We start from the raw sequence: 14,963 nt of genomic DNA, 5'->3' as shown, positions 1-14,963 counted from the left end.
CGGGAGGCAACGAGTCGAACGTGTGATGGCTGGGCCGTGGGCGTGATGGCTTGCCTCATCTGCTGAGCCTCAAAGGAGCAAAAGACAAAGGGGAACAAGCCTGGTTCTTTGGTGCGGTTATTTCATTGTCTCCCCAAGCTGCTTGTGATTAAGGGACAAGCTGGGGGGGGGGGGGGGGAAGGGGGCAGAACAGGCAGAACCGGCAGAGCCCCTAGATGCAGTGGGTGCTAACTTCTGAAGACATGGGTCTTTCCTCCTGCGCTCTGGGGTTGTGGCCCAGGAGACGGGCCCGGAGCACCGAGGGTGGGTGGCATCCTCTAGGTTGGGTCATGCTTGTCATCACGTTGGCAAGAGACATGCTGTGGCCACACACTGACAAGCGTGTGCACGCCCACTCCTGGGCACCCAACCAGTCCCTCCATTCATCCAGTATTTGCAGGGGGACCATGCCCTGCGAAGCTGTAGTGAGCCGCACACTTTGCTGTCTCCCTTCTCTGCCCTGAGTCTTGGGGCTTAAGCAGAAGGTGGTTGGCAGCAGGATCAGCAGTTTAACCCCTTCTTCCTTCGGGCAGGGTAGACCAGACATGGTGGAAGAGGCTCCATGGGACCTGATGGCTGCCCCATGCGCTGCAGGCACACGTCCACTGGCGTGACAGGGAAGCGAAGGCGGCTTTCCTCTCCACAGCCAGCGCTGGCCAGAGCTCGCCTGCTCCGACACCACGTGCTGTGCTGGGGCAGCTCCCTTGGCTGGATCACGCCCATCTCTCTTCCTTGTAGTCCCTACAAAACCTGGCTCGGAGCAGAGCGCCCCTCTCTTGGATCCACAGAGGTCTCCATCTCTTCCTTCTGTGTGTCAAGGCCCTTCTGTCACCTGGTGAATTGCTCTCCCATGCATGAACTCCAGATTTAGATGATCTTGTTTGTCTTGGGAGAGAGTGTGAGCTCAGGATGGCTTCTGACATTTGACTCGGTGGTATGAAGGCACTTTTCCATTTGCCTTTCACATCCTGGTTTGGCTTTGACACCAGCAGCAAGTTAACTCTTTTGTCTTTGTTGCCAAAGGGTATTTCATCCCCATTTTCCTGTGCCACCTTGCCCCATTTAGCTCAGGTCCCCTCAGCTAAGGCCAGTCTCCAGGAATGCAGTTTCTGTTGGCGCACCGGCTCTGCTAGGGTGACCCAGATTCACAGGGCCGGAGCTCACAGATGTCTAATGCCAGCTCTTGAGATATCTGACTCGGGCCCAGGTGATGATCTAAGCCCATCACTCACCATTCTTAGAAAGGCAGATGAATGGGGAGGCAGTAATTGGCCTCCTCAAACTTTCAAGCCCAGGCTAAACTGGGACTTTTCTCAACACGCAAAATTGCGCTCGTCTCCTCCCTGGCATGAGCATTTGCTGTCACTCACCTTTGCAGCCCGGCATGGCCACCAGGAGCTGCCTTGGAAAGCCAGTCTCTCTGGATGCCCTGCTTGGCCCACCAGCAGGTCCCTGGTGAACCCGTTCTGCTGACCACTGCTGGCTAGGAGCTCCAGGTGAGCTGGACCTGCTTCCTCCAGGCATCCCCAGCTCCTTGTTCGCCAGCACAATGAAAAACATGCAACAACACTGACGTTAACAGCGCCAGTACAGGCCAGGGTGGACCGTGCTGACTGTAGGCGTGCCCCATGGGGTAGGCAGAGGTGGGCTCCTGTCTCGCCATCTCCCCAGGGCTCTCAGGTGCAAGGGGGGGGTGTGTCTGCTTCATCCATGCAAGATCCACCTCCAGCTGCCTTTCTCTCCGCTCCTTTGCCGTTCTCCTTAGCTGCCTTTGTCTCCGTGTATAGTAAACCCAACCACATGCCCAGTGGCTGCTTGGCAGAGCTGGGCCCTGACCCCTCACCAGCATGTGTGTGAGGAGATGCAGGGAGTATCTAGGACTTTACTCACTGTCACTCCAAAGGTGTCGGACAGGCTGCTGGTTCATCTGCAAAAAATGTGCCTAAGCCTCCCTTCCCCCTCGGTGATTAAAAACAAACATTAACAGCAGCACCGTCCAGGAGACATGGTTGCTCTTCAGCATTAGCTGTTTGGTGTTCTGCTTAAAAATGTCAGACACCCTGTCAAGGAGAAGGGATCACATCATGTGGCGCCTGGGAGCCCAATCAGAGAGGCAGAGCTGCGAAGAGCAAATCACGACTAGCTGGGAGGCAGCGCTCGCAAGCCGACCATTGGCTAAAATGGCTCTTTCAGGCGGCCGGTGAATGAATCCATTCACAAAAAAGCAGGGCTAGTTTGCAAACAGCCAAACAGTCTACATATTTTTTTTTGCACTGGATGAGTCTGCCAGGGAGACACCCAAGCCCTGAAGCAGATGTGTGGGATGTGGCTGGTGCAGCCGTGTCCAAGCCCTGCATAGGTGCAGTGAATTCAGGAGGACCGATTCCGCCTCTCTCAGTTTGCAGGCCCCACCGTTCCTCCCGTGGAGGTTCAGTGCCCTGTCCAGAGAACTTCAGCCTCCTGCCAGACTCCCTGCAGCAGTGCATAGACCACCGAGGGCCCACAGACCACTGTGGGGGTGTGGTAGGAGATCCCGCTCTCCAGCATCACACAGACATCCTGAAAAGGGAGAGGTGCCCTTGCAGAACCTCATAGTCCCAGAGATACGACAGAGCGTATGATGGGAAAGGCTCCTCCTTGGATCTGGAAGCTGGGAGTGAAGGGTATTACTTCAGGTAACTGCCAGATGTGGGGCATGGTTGCTCACAGAGGGCCTGACTAGGTCAGCCATGTCACGTGCCTTGTCACCCATGAACATGGTCCTTGGAAACCAGTTATCTCCCCATGCTGGAGAACAGAGAGCAAGGTGGCCAGCCGGGCTCACTGGCCACCTCCCATTAGTTAAGATCTGGACCTTTCCCCGCAGGGAAGTCTTACGAGCCACTACGAAAAGCTGGGGCTTTGGAGCCAGTGCTGCCAGAGCTGCTGGGGGTCCACAGTGAGGACTCTGGAGCTGCCAGGATGGCAATTTTACCTGCCGAGCAGCAGCGTGCCTAGCATGCACCACGTTGCAGGTCCTCTGTCTCAGCATTGGCTGCTTTGGAGGCAGCTTTTGGGGAGGTAGCAGGAGGCAGAGCTGAGCAGCAGGAACGTTGAGAAGGGAAGGCTGCATCTGTGGGTGCCAGGGCAGGACAGCCTTTGGAGAGCAGGCTCCGAGTCTGGGGTGTGAAAAGAGAACAATGGTGCTGGAGAAAGACAGCTCCTTATCATGGATGCTGGCTCACTCTGAGGGATCACATACAGGTGTTCAAATCTATAGTCTTCTTGGAGGGTTGTGCAAGAGCCATCAGATCGCCTCTGAGGCTGGCTGTGTCCTCAAGCATTGTCTGGTCTGCTTCCATCCCATTTACTGCCAAAAGACACTTTCTCTCCAGGAGATGGTACTAACAAAGGACTGGGCCTCCAGCCTTGGCTCAGTTTAGCTACTTTATTGGGACAGGGACCATATTTCATCCTAGAGCTGAGATTAAGCACTGAGCTGGACTTGGTGTTCCTCTCTTTGACCGTATTTTAGGAAAGAGCCTACTTTTGCCTCCTCCCTTCCCTCCAGGAACTGCAGCCAACAATCCTCTTGGACACCTCTTTGAGCCAGAGAAGGCAGCGTGTAGGTCAATGCGTAGCCCTGAAGCTGGACTTTGCCGCTAGTAACGACGGACGCCGGTGAAGGTGCGTGTAGTGTTGTGGCACCCATCGGGAGCCCTTGGCTGAGCTGTACCAGGAGGTGCCTTCAGCACTGGCTGCCCAGCGGCTGCTGAACCGGGCTGCGGTGCGGTTTCTCACCAGGAACCGGGCAGGGGCTCTGCCTCCTCCCAGACTCTGCTCCGGAGGTGGTCCCGACGGGGGATGGGTGACCCCAAAGCAGGCAGAGGTACCCCCAGGCAGGCACGGACGGCGGTGCCGAGCTCAGGGCCGTGGCACGCTGCTCGGTCCTGCCCCTGGGACTGAAGCAGGCCCGGTGCCCCCCTCGCTGGGAAGGCCGGGGCGGCCCTGGGCAGCGGGCCGCGCCGGGCTCTGTGGCGGGGCGCCGGCACCCAGCTCGCTCTGGGCACCAGAGAGGCTGGGGCCCTCGGGGAGGGCCCGGGTGCAGGCAGCGGGCCCGGGCCGGGGCCCGGGCGGCCTCCTCCCGTCCCGCGGCTCGCAGGGGAAGCGGGCCGGCAGCGCCTGGGGAGAAGGACCCGGCCCCGGGCGGGAGGCGGAGGGGGAGAGCGTGCTGCCCGCGGCCTTGCCCCGGCCCCGCCGCCTGGCCCGGCCCCGCCGCCTCCCGTCTCCTCGGCGCCGGGGCCGCGGGGCCGGGCAGGGCCGGGCAAGGGCCCACCCGGGGGCCGGCGCCTGGCGCCGCCGCCGCGGGCGCCGTCGGCCGGGAGGAGGGCGCCACCTGGCGGCCACGGGGGGGGGCGGGCGCCGCCGCTCCGCCTCGGCCCGCCCGCCGGGCCCTGCCCGCGGGGCCTGTCCCGCCGCGGCCCTCGCACGGCCCCTTCCCGCCCCGACGGGCCTCGCCGGCGCCTGCGGGCTGGTCCCCGGCGGGCGTCGCGCCTGCGAGCGATGGCGCGGGCTTCCCAGGCCTCTGGCGGTGCCCGGTCCCGGGCAGCCCCCTCCCGCCGCGCCGTGGGCAGGGAGCCGTAGGGCGGCTGGCGGGCTGGCCTTGAGGCCTGACGGGCCTCGGAGGGGCGACGGGGGAGTGGGGCGAGTGGCGGAGCCTCGGCGCCCGCCCCAGGGCTCAGGGCCTGGAGGAGAGGAGCAGGGAGCGGCCGGACTTGGGCCCCGCTCTGCCGGAGGGGAGCCGGGGGTGGCGAGGACACGCCAAAGCCTTTGCCGAGCGGTCTGGGAGAGGCGCGGTGCGTCGTCGTCGTCGTCCGGGGGTTCGTCCCGCCGAGGGAGCTGTGCTCTCCCCTGGAGCGGGCGAGGGCCCTCAGCGCCGAAGCTTTGAGTCCGGGTTGGATGAGGCGTGTTGGACACGCAGCAGCTCTCCGGGAAGTCCAGCTTCTCGCCAGCCACCCCTGACCCTGGAGGTCCTGTGAGGCCACCCCAGCACTGCAGGAGCCTCCTTTTCCTCTGGCCGCTGTAGCAGCAGTGGCAGCCACTGGCCAGCAAACAGCATCAAGAAGTCCAAAGCCCTCCACGGCTTTCCTCTGGGCTGAAGTGAATTTATTCTTCATGAGGAACTTTAGCATGCCTTGCATATAAAGGCTTCCCACGGGAACTGACTAAGCAGCCCTCCATCCTCCCGAAGGGAGTGGTGGAAGAAGCACAGCCAAAGATACCCTGCATAGAAGAAAGGAGATATCCTCCGTGGATGCTGCGAGTGAAGTGGGATTCATCTAGGCCCCTCCATCTCTGTTGCCTACGCGCCGAGTGTCTGTACACAGTTGTTGTCCTGGTCCAGGTCCAGCCCTGTTGTCCAGCTCAGTTACTTCAATAAGCCTTCAAATTGCTTAACAAATACCACACAAATGTTTAAATCTTGAGAATTTGTACTCTGGGCTCAAAATGTGATTTATCTTCATCTATGCCTGCAAGATTTATCAGCCCCAATTAAGGGAATGGCTGCGCTCTTTAAAGTGTGGTTCTAGTCAGAAAAACCAACTGGAGTCTCCTCTCAGTGAGTAGGACACATGGCCAAACCAGAAGGGAAAAATTGAGAAACGTTTTTCTAAAAAAATCCTTGTGTTTTTTGGTCAAAAATTTTGAAGCGTGGCTGAATTTAGAAACATTCAACCAACTCTGTAGCAAGCCAGGAGTCAGGAAAGGAATCGTGAAAATTCAGTCGGGTTTTTTCCTCTGCTCTTCATCAAAATTTCATATTTTGATGCCATTTTTCATCAAAAAGTGCTGGCAAGCACTATGTGGCACATCTGCCTAAGAAGGGCCATCTGCAAACCTCCACCCCTTTGTAACGTGGATGGGAGATGTCTCTCTGGATGCATAGGCACGAGAGAATAAGAGCACTTGTTCATGTGCTCTGGGCAAGCCTGCTAAAGCGTGGGACCTGAGGACTTAATCCTGGGCATAGAGGAGTGCACTGGTAAATATGGCAGTAATTTCTACTAAGGAACTCTGCAGACTTGCAGTTCCAATCATCGCTACCATGCTGCTTCCTTTCTTCCTGCCGTGACACTGAGCTCCCAAGGGGACAGGCTGGCTCTGCTATGCCCTGAGAGCAGTTGAAGCAAGGCCAGGAAATCCCAATGCAGTGGACAGCTTCAGAGAACATGGAGTCCTTTCTCCTCTCTTAAAAGCTTTTCACTTCAATCTCTGGGGTGCAGGCAATGCTCAGAATGACAGGTCCAAAAAACCCAACCTCCAACAGGGTCTCAAACCAGGCAGAGCAGATCAAGAAATACAAGAAGATGGGTCACTGAATACCTTGAAACCATACTATTTGTCTATCTGGGCAATTTTTCATCAAATTAAATGGTAGCAAAAAAAGTCACGATGGGGCATTCTAGAGGTTTCCTTCAGACAGCATCAGAGCCTTTTGATCCAGTTTGAACCCCAGACTCTGTACATTCAGGTGTGGTCGCAGTGACACAAGGCAAAAAAGGAACCAAAAGGTCCTTCCAGGCTGGATGGTGGATGTGACCCTTTCCCAGTAAGTGCGAGGAGAATGTTTGATCCCTCATCAACTTGCCTGGGTAAGTATGTTTTTCTCCCCCAGAGAAAATCCTGTGTAGTTAAGCCTTTTCTGTGCAGTTTTTCAGGGTGCATAACAAAAAGGATTTTCCTGCCTGGAAGTAGTGTGCTGTTAGACATTTCTAGCTATAGCTCTCAGGTTGGAGGTATGGAACAAAAATCTGACCTTTTATGCCCACCATCTTTGAAGCTGAGAGCGTCCTGATTTCAACCTCAGCAACAAAGGGCACATGTAACTCTTGATTTAAAAGGTCTGAAATGACTCTCATCATCTCCTCTGGCTGCTTGTCTCATCCAGCCGGTCTCATCGCATCCTGCCTCACCTGGAGTCAGGCACAGGCAGCTGGATCCCATCCGCACAGCCATCCTGGCCAGCCTGTGGGTGAGATCATTGGGGCCAGATGTCCTGAGGTGGGGGCTCGAGGGGCACTATCTCCCTGTTAGTACCCATGTCACCTAGCACAGCCGTGCAGCTGTGCGGTGCCCCCAGGCCTGACCCAGCCTGGTCGTCATCCATCCCAGGCATGCAAGAAGCCATACAGGGGCAGGAAGAAGCCGGAGGGCTGACTTTTTCCCAAGGCTGAGCCAGACCCGTGACGAGAGAGGAGCCCCAGGAGACGCCCTTGTTTCCCCTACCACCGTCAGCAATACGTTCTGCAGCTGAAGACCTGAGAGCAACCCTGGCCCACTCTCTGTGGTCCCCACGTGTCACCAGTGACACCTGGTACCAGCCCTGCCTGTACTCATCCCCTTGGCTACATCACAGAGGATGCCGAGCAGCTGGCATCCTGCTGTCTCTGTCTCACACTCCGTTTGGCACGCAGACAGCAAAGGGCTGAGAAGATGTGCAATGACTAGTCTGTGGGGGTTACCTTGCCATTGCCATTCCAAACACCTTTAACTAAGAAGAGATGATAAGCCACCAACTGGCAGGTGGCTGCCAGTGAGCAGAGTCCCTGTGCAGTGTTTCTGGCACTTAGAGTGCAGCAGGCAATATGCTCTCCACCAAAAAGCATTAGCTGGCAGTGTGTGCGGTTTTTACCCCAGTCGGGGGTTAGATCACAAGTGCAAAAAAAGGCTCCTGATGCTGCCAGCCCCTCTGAGACACTGGGTGAAATAAAAGCGGGGTGATGGTATCTGTTATCTCAAGATCTCTCCTGTGCAGGCGGGCATGTCTTGGCAGATGTGTATGATTTAAATCACACCAACAAATGAGATTTCCTCCTTACAGGATGCATCGGCTTGGCTACTGCCCAACATGCTCTGGGAATCGCACTTCAGCATCATAGCCCTGTCCCTTCAGTCAGCAACCTAAGGACTGCAGCCAAGACTATGAGGGCACCTGCCCAGAACTCCCTGGGCTTCTCATAGGGCTGTCCCTAGGGTGGCTCTTTGCCCTTGGCTTTGTTTAGCATCGCCAGGTCTTTCTTATAAGAGGAACTGCTGGAAGTGTGAATTTCCATGCTTCAGGACTGCTCGCTGGAGCACGTGCACTCCAAGAACCAGTAGAGAAAAGCACAAGATCCCATCCCTTGCTGTAGCTGCAAAACCTGCCTCCTTCTTATTGCAGAGTGTCCTGCAAGCGCTCTCATGCCTCCTGGTTAGGAGTAGAGCTGTGGGTCCATGAGGACCCTTTCGCTTTCACCTACATGCACATGGGTCGCTTTCACTCCCATCTGTGCTAGTTCTGCTTTTGGACAAGCCAGGGGACCGTCTGATGAGCTGTTTGGGTGTTTGAGTCCAAAGCCTGGTCCCGGGCTACAACTTTCCCAGGTCTGAGCTGCTTTTGAGACATCTGCCGCCCAGGGCTGAGAAGAGGTTCCCAGGCCTGCTCAGAAGAAAACCGTTGCTGCCTGCTTGGCACCAGAGCTTGGACGGGAATTCTCTTGTTTTTCATAAGCAGGCTGAGCGGTCAGCACATACCACGAGCAACAGTCACAGGAGCAATAAATAGCCTACCCAGACCAGAAGGAGACAACCTGTTCAGACTGGACCGCTCATCCCCTGCGCCGGGCAGAATGACTGTTGCTCTGTGTCAAGGTCTCGTGCGTGCTGGGGAAAGAAAGCCTTCAGCCTGGCCCAAACTGCATCCAGTGGGTCTTCCAAGAGGAGCCATGGTTACTGCTTCGATCGGCACGTCCCAAGGACATGGTAGGCAGCCATCAAGGTTGTCTTTGTTCCAGTGGGACATTTCACTCCTGCTCCCGAAGCTGTGCTAAGAGGCAGATGCCATCGCTGCAGGCTGGCTGTGGACTGCTCCTCCAGGGCTGGTTCCCATTTGGGATCACACCCAACCGTCCTCCTACATCCCAGCGAAGTTCCCAGCTTTGCTCGTTCTCCAGGAAAAGGAGCACTTTGAAAGCATTAAGGTTCTGTAACTCATCCCAGGAAAACCCTGTTTTCCCAGATGTTTCTTTGTGGTCTTACACCACCCGTAAGACTGTGGGGAACAGGAGAGGTCCCAAATAGTCAGTGAAAGCCCATCAGTGAGCATTTCCCCTTCTCCCCTTTAAGGTCTACAACAGAAGCAGGCGTGAAGGGTGTTCCTACTGCTACAGGCCAACATTTCCTCCTAGTCACCTCGTGCCGAGCATCAAATATGGAATAGCCAGGGGTTGTAAAGTGCTCTGAACCTGAAAAGTGCTAACTAAGAAAATAAAGCACAACACGAGTGTTATTAATAAATGCCAGCCGCTGTTATATAACTCCTAATCATGAGCGGCGTCTTTCGGCCCCCATTGTTCCATTGTCAGGCCCCATTATCTGGGAACTCTTACCCACCGACCACAAGAAATAGCCTGGGCTCTGCGGGTTTGCAAACTTTGTTGTTGGAAAGCTTTTCATGCAATTGTTTTTGCTTTGCGCTGTTGCCTTCCTTATTGTACAGATGTGGGTGTGTATCGAAGCCCACACCCTCTGTCTTTTGCCCCAGGATAACTTTGAAAATGAGCTGATCCGTCTCAGCGAGTGTTTTTCCTAAGAATTCTCTTTAAAAACAACAACATTCAAACCAAAAAACCCCTCATTTTCCTGAAGTGAAGCTTGTGCTGGGGAAAGATGCTGGCCTGCAATCCCAGCAGAATGAAGGCTGCACTTTATCCTCAGAAACAGCTCCCTGCAGGACTGGCAGTGCCTTAGCCCAGGCCTGAAGGAAGAAGGGAGTGTGGGGTAACCAGGTCTCTGGGACTCCTTTGGAGCAGGGCACCTCTGTGGTGCTATCAGTCCTCCCCTACCAACCTGCAAGCTTTCAGCAACCCCGCTTCAGTGCTTCTTGTCCTGTTTGCCGCAGCCCGTCTCAAGGTGGGCTTCTGCATGGCTTTTCTACCTGGAAGTCAACATGAAGTTCATCTGGCACCAGCGAAAGCTTATGAGTCTTGGCTCTCCTTATGAGCTAATGCAGATCTGTGCAAAAGTTTCCATGTCCCAACGAGGAGTGTGTGGATCTTCATTGCACCTTCACACCAGTCAGTGTAAGATACACCAGTGTGGGAAGCCCTGCAGGCTCAGTCATGGCTGTTCAGGTTGGTTGGGTCATGGCTGTCCAGGTTAGAAGTGCTGTCCATTTCCCAGGACTCAGGCTAGAACTGACCACATTGAAAAATGGCTTTCTGGTCAAAATGAAAAATTTTACTGAACTTTGTCTGGGTTTGGAAGAGAAATTATAAATCAAAACCAGAAAATGCCAGGCAAAAAGCTTTTGGTGTTCAGTTTCTGAAGTCTGTATTTTCTCTACCAACAACATCGTTTAAAAATCAGTGCGTTTTTTTTCTTCCTTTCGCTGGAAAACCTGAAATGACACAGGAAGCTAAAAATAGTAACAATGCCCAACCAAGTCATTGGTGTTTTTCAATCAGCTCCAATGCAAACTTCGGTGTTGGCTTGGGCAGGATTTGTTATTTTTCTGACCAGGGCCTATATTAGGGTTGTGAATATATCCAACCAAAATGGTCTAGGAAAGCCACCAACCCATTCCTGAATGGTTTTCCCTGGAGCTCGTCCAGCACCTCGCACCTTCAGGCAGCAACAACCAGTAAATGCAGTGATGCTCTTGGGATGGGGAGGGAGGTGAGGAACACCCCTGGCAATGCTGCAGTGTGACTGCTGCATGGTCCCCAAGGCTGGGGCTGCAGCCCTAGGGTCACCCTCCCTCACCCTCAGGAGAGATGGGCTCTGGGACCCTGTTCTCACAGGACCATCCTTGGTGGCTGCATCTCCTCCCCAGATGAGTCTGAGCTCTCCCAGGTGGCCATCCTCTGGTCCATCCTGTGTTTTGCAGCAAAGGGCGGGTGCAGAACATGCGTGGCCACCACCGGGCATCTTCTCACTTCTTTCTGCCGGCTGGTCCCAGTGCTTTGCCTTTAAGAGGGAGCGAGACACGAGGCATAGAGGTTGTGTGTGCTGTGTGGGGAGCTGGGGCAGCCCAGGAGACCACTCTCCCGGGACCTCTGCATGGCACAGAGACGTCTACCTAACAATTGAGGGAATATTTTCCACCCAAAGAATCCATCTCGTGGTCCCCTCTTCATTTGTGACACAAGGGAAAATGTGAAGCAGCCAAGACGCGTGAATCACTGTCCCAAACAACATATAATGAACTCATAAAATCAAAGGCAGGGTTTGTTTCAACCCGTGCTGCCAGGGCTCCTTGGACATTGTCTGGAATGAATTTAAGTTGTTACAAAACTCTCTGTGTCTCTGTGTGCCTCTCTTCCCCCCAACCCGTCTTTCTTCTCTTCCCCCTTCACGCTCTGCTTTCCTACGAGCTTCTTCCCCCTCCTTTCCCTCCCACTTTTCCTCTCTCTCTCCTGCCTTCCTTCTCTCCCTGTTTGCCCTGGTCCCTCCTTCCCACCCCTTTGCCCCAACCCTTCCCCTTTGGAGCCCTGCTCCCAGCAGCCCTGCCTGTGACTGCGGTTTGGGTACCCCCACCATTTTCCAGCCAGACTCATTTCCAGGACAGCTTCAAACAAAGACCTTTAGCCAATTCAGCAGGGGTTCCTGCTTGGTGTGACGCAGCCATGCCAGGGAACAGCCCCATGCTCTCCCCCGGCAGGACCTCAGCCCCACCATCAGCAGAGGCTGGGTGGAGAGGTGACCTTCCCAAGCACTACCTGGAGCTGAAGGAGTGTGGCCATGGAGGAGTGGCAGCATGAACCCACCTGCGAGCGCTCTGGTCATCTGTAGCCCCAGCAAGCGTCACAGTGGGGGCTGAGGGTTGGGACATGCTGGCCCATGCGGGGTGCCGTGATGAGGAGCTTTGGCAACACGGCAGCAGCCATGCTTGGAAAATGCCTGCACACCCTATTTGCACACTCTGGCTTCGGGAGAGTGTTGTGCCCTACCCCACTGCTGCTGGGAGCAGGGATGTGCTCCACGGTGTCCACTGGGTCTGATGACGCTGGCAGTGGCTGGCAGTGGCACAGATGGCTGGTCCTGCCAGCACATCAATTTGACCAGGTGCTCACGCTCCTTCTGCTGCCTCCCAGGAACTGCCTTCAATCCCTACGGGCCTGGCCCATGTGCCAGCACTCCTGAAGAAGGCAAGGAAGCAGCCACTTAAATCCCACCACCAATTCAAAAAAACAGGGATTTGTTTACGTCACGCAAGGTGCTGTTTCTCGCAACTGAGCAGGCTCTGGAGCTGCAGGCTGCTAGCAGAGACTGCAGGGCACTGCCCAAGGCAATGTCTGAGCAGGGGCAGGCCCTGCTGCTTTGGGGTCCTGGGCTGGCATCTTTGTGCTGCAACTTGTGGTCCCAGCAGCAGGCTGGGAGCGGACCAACGGCTCCCTGCACCGTGCCCGACTAAGCAGCCCGGCCCGAGCTGCTGAGGCTTTCTGGAATCCTAGCCCAAATCTACCCAAACGCTGAGGGCTGAATTGGTTTGGAGCAAACAAGACACAAGCCAAACCTCAACCCCAGCCATTCTAGAGCCAGCCTAGCGAGCTGCTCCTGGCTCACACAGGACAGCCTCCATCTGCCAGGCAGGTTTGTCAACCTCTTCTCTTGGTGTCTCGCTGGGAACACCCCTGGGGCACCCGGAGAATGCTGTGCTCCGACTGCAAGATCAGCAGCCACTTTCTCTGGTCAACACCAGCTCCTCCAGCGCTGCAGACGAGGTGGTATCCACCAGCCAGCACAGCTCAGATTCCCTGGCACACGAGGACATGGCCCAGCTCCTCCAGATCCCTGGAGTAAGCCCAAGGTTGGTGGGCAGCTGACTGGAGCTGGGAAGTGAGAGCAGACAGGAGTGGGGTCCCCAACACCTGAAGGTGCTGAGGTGCCCGATGAGGTTTATTAAAAGACCTCCTTGCACCAAAGCCAAGGTTTGCTGCTGACTTCAGGCCTGTGAGCAGCATTTGGGCCCCTGAAAAGCAGCGCTTAGAGGTCAGATGAGATGTTTTCCAGCAGAAATCCTTGCTCTGCAGTCACATAACCGCACTCAGCAGAGACGCTGCTAGCAGGCAGCCGTCCTTCCCCAAAAGACCCAGCCATGCATGGAGCGTGCCGGAGGCTCCCACGATCACGCGCGCAAGCGTGCAAGACACCGCACAGCATCCTCCCGCTGATGAAAACACCAATTTACCTGCAAGTACCCCAGGGGACGGGCTTTTCAGGGGTCCACCGTACCGAGCCACCCCCTCACCAGCCTGCCGGAGCCTCTCACCGCCCAAGCCCCGACGAACCGGGGCTGCTCCGGGGCTGCGAGACGGCAGCTGCGGGGAAACGGCACCACCTCGCGGCATCCCGGCCGGGGCTGGGCGGCCAGCGGCGCCGGATCAGGCCTCGCACCCGCCGCCCCCCTCGTCCCCGGAGCCGGGGGGACGGTTCCCGACTGGCGACCGCGGCTGCTACTGGGGACAGCTCGGGACACGCGTGTCCCATTGCCTGCCGTGGGGAAGGGACACGCCGGCTGCCCTAGCAGTCACTGCAGAGCAGCGGGTGGCCACAGACAGGGTTGTAAGGTGGGGTGACGATGGGGGAATAGGAGGAGTTAAAAATGAACCCTAGCGTGGCTGGAAAGGGCCAGGCTCAGGGCTTGCAGCTCAGAAAGCTGCCTGGAGAGGGAAAGAGGCACAAAATCTGTTCCTGACCCCCACTAGCAGCTGCTTGCTAGGTCTGAGGACCTGTGGTTAAACAGGACACGCTCATCCCATTCAGCATTGCCCAGGGCAGGCCTTCACCGTGGCGATTAGCATGAGCAGGGACACGCCAGTCCCTTCATCATGGGGTGAGGGCAGCCACAGGGGGACGACACAGAGCTGGAGACACGCTGGAGGAGCAGGGCCTGAGGTGCCTGCAGAGCCACAGTTTGCTGGTGGCACAGAGGGTGTTTGGGGAGGCATTGCACATCTTTCCTGGCCTCTGCACCCTCCTCCCACAGCATCCCCCCAGCCCAAGGCGGGGAAGGGTGATGGTTGTTCTACAGCTGGCACTGCTGCATAGCCTGGGCACAGACTGCCAAGGGTTCAGCACCCCTCCGGCCTCCCCCCAGCTCCATCTTCCTGGGGAAGCTGCAGGGCAGGGTGGCCCTCAGTCTGCCCGCAGTGCTGTGTCCTGGGCTGTTAGCTACAGCTCCAGACCTGACCTATGCGATGTTAATGTACAGCATCCTTGGGGTGGGTAGGGTTGAGGCAGGGAAAAAAATCCAAGTAACATCACTCTGCAGTGGTGTTATATGCTGGACGTTGCAGTGACGTTGCACCTTGTTTCTTTTTCCCAAGCCACGTTCACTGCACACCTTTTAACCAACAATCCCTATCCCCCACCAAGGTCTGGCTCTCATGTCTGCTTATGCTTGGAAATGGGTATTTATGTCAGTGGTGAAATGGCTTATACATAAATGAGACTCGAGCCCCAGATGCTCAGCTTTCCCCTGGGAGACAGCAGGCGGACACAAAGGTGTGTCTGTCTGTGTTTCTGCCTGTGGCAATGTCATGCTGATTTTATACAGGTTCCTAGGAGCACCCAGACCCGAAAACTTCACCATGAGCTGCCCCCACCGACCCTCCTGGATGACAGAGAAGCGTTGTTATAGCGCAGAGCAGTGCTACTGGTCCACAGGAATGACCTGTTCGGGCTGCCCCTATACCTCCACGGTGCTCAAACCCCCAGTGCTGCCTGCACCTGGACCCCAGGGTGGGCAGGCAGCCCTCTGTTCTCGCAGGGCGAGAGGAAAGACCCAAATACACTGTGGCTGTGCTGGGCCTGCAGGAAGGCTGGTGGTGAGCAGGAGGCTCAAGGCTGGAGGAGGCAGACCCCCAAGGGCTGGTGAGCTGCCGGCGAGTCCCAAGCCGCTG

This window comes from Buteo buteo, chromosome 29 (assembly GCF_964188355.1).
Source record: "Buteo buteo chromosome 29, bButBut1.hap1.1, whole genome shotgun sequence".
Lineage (NCBI taxonomy): Eukaryota > Metazoa > Chordata > Aves > Accipitriformes > Accipitridae > Buteo > Buteo buteo.
This window is presented reverse-complemented; position numbering follows the sequence as displayed.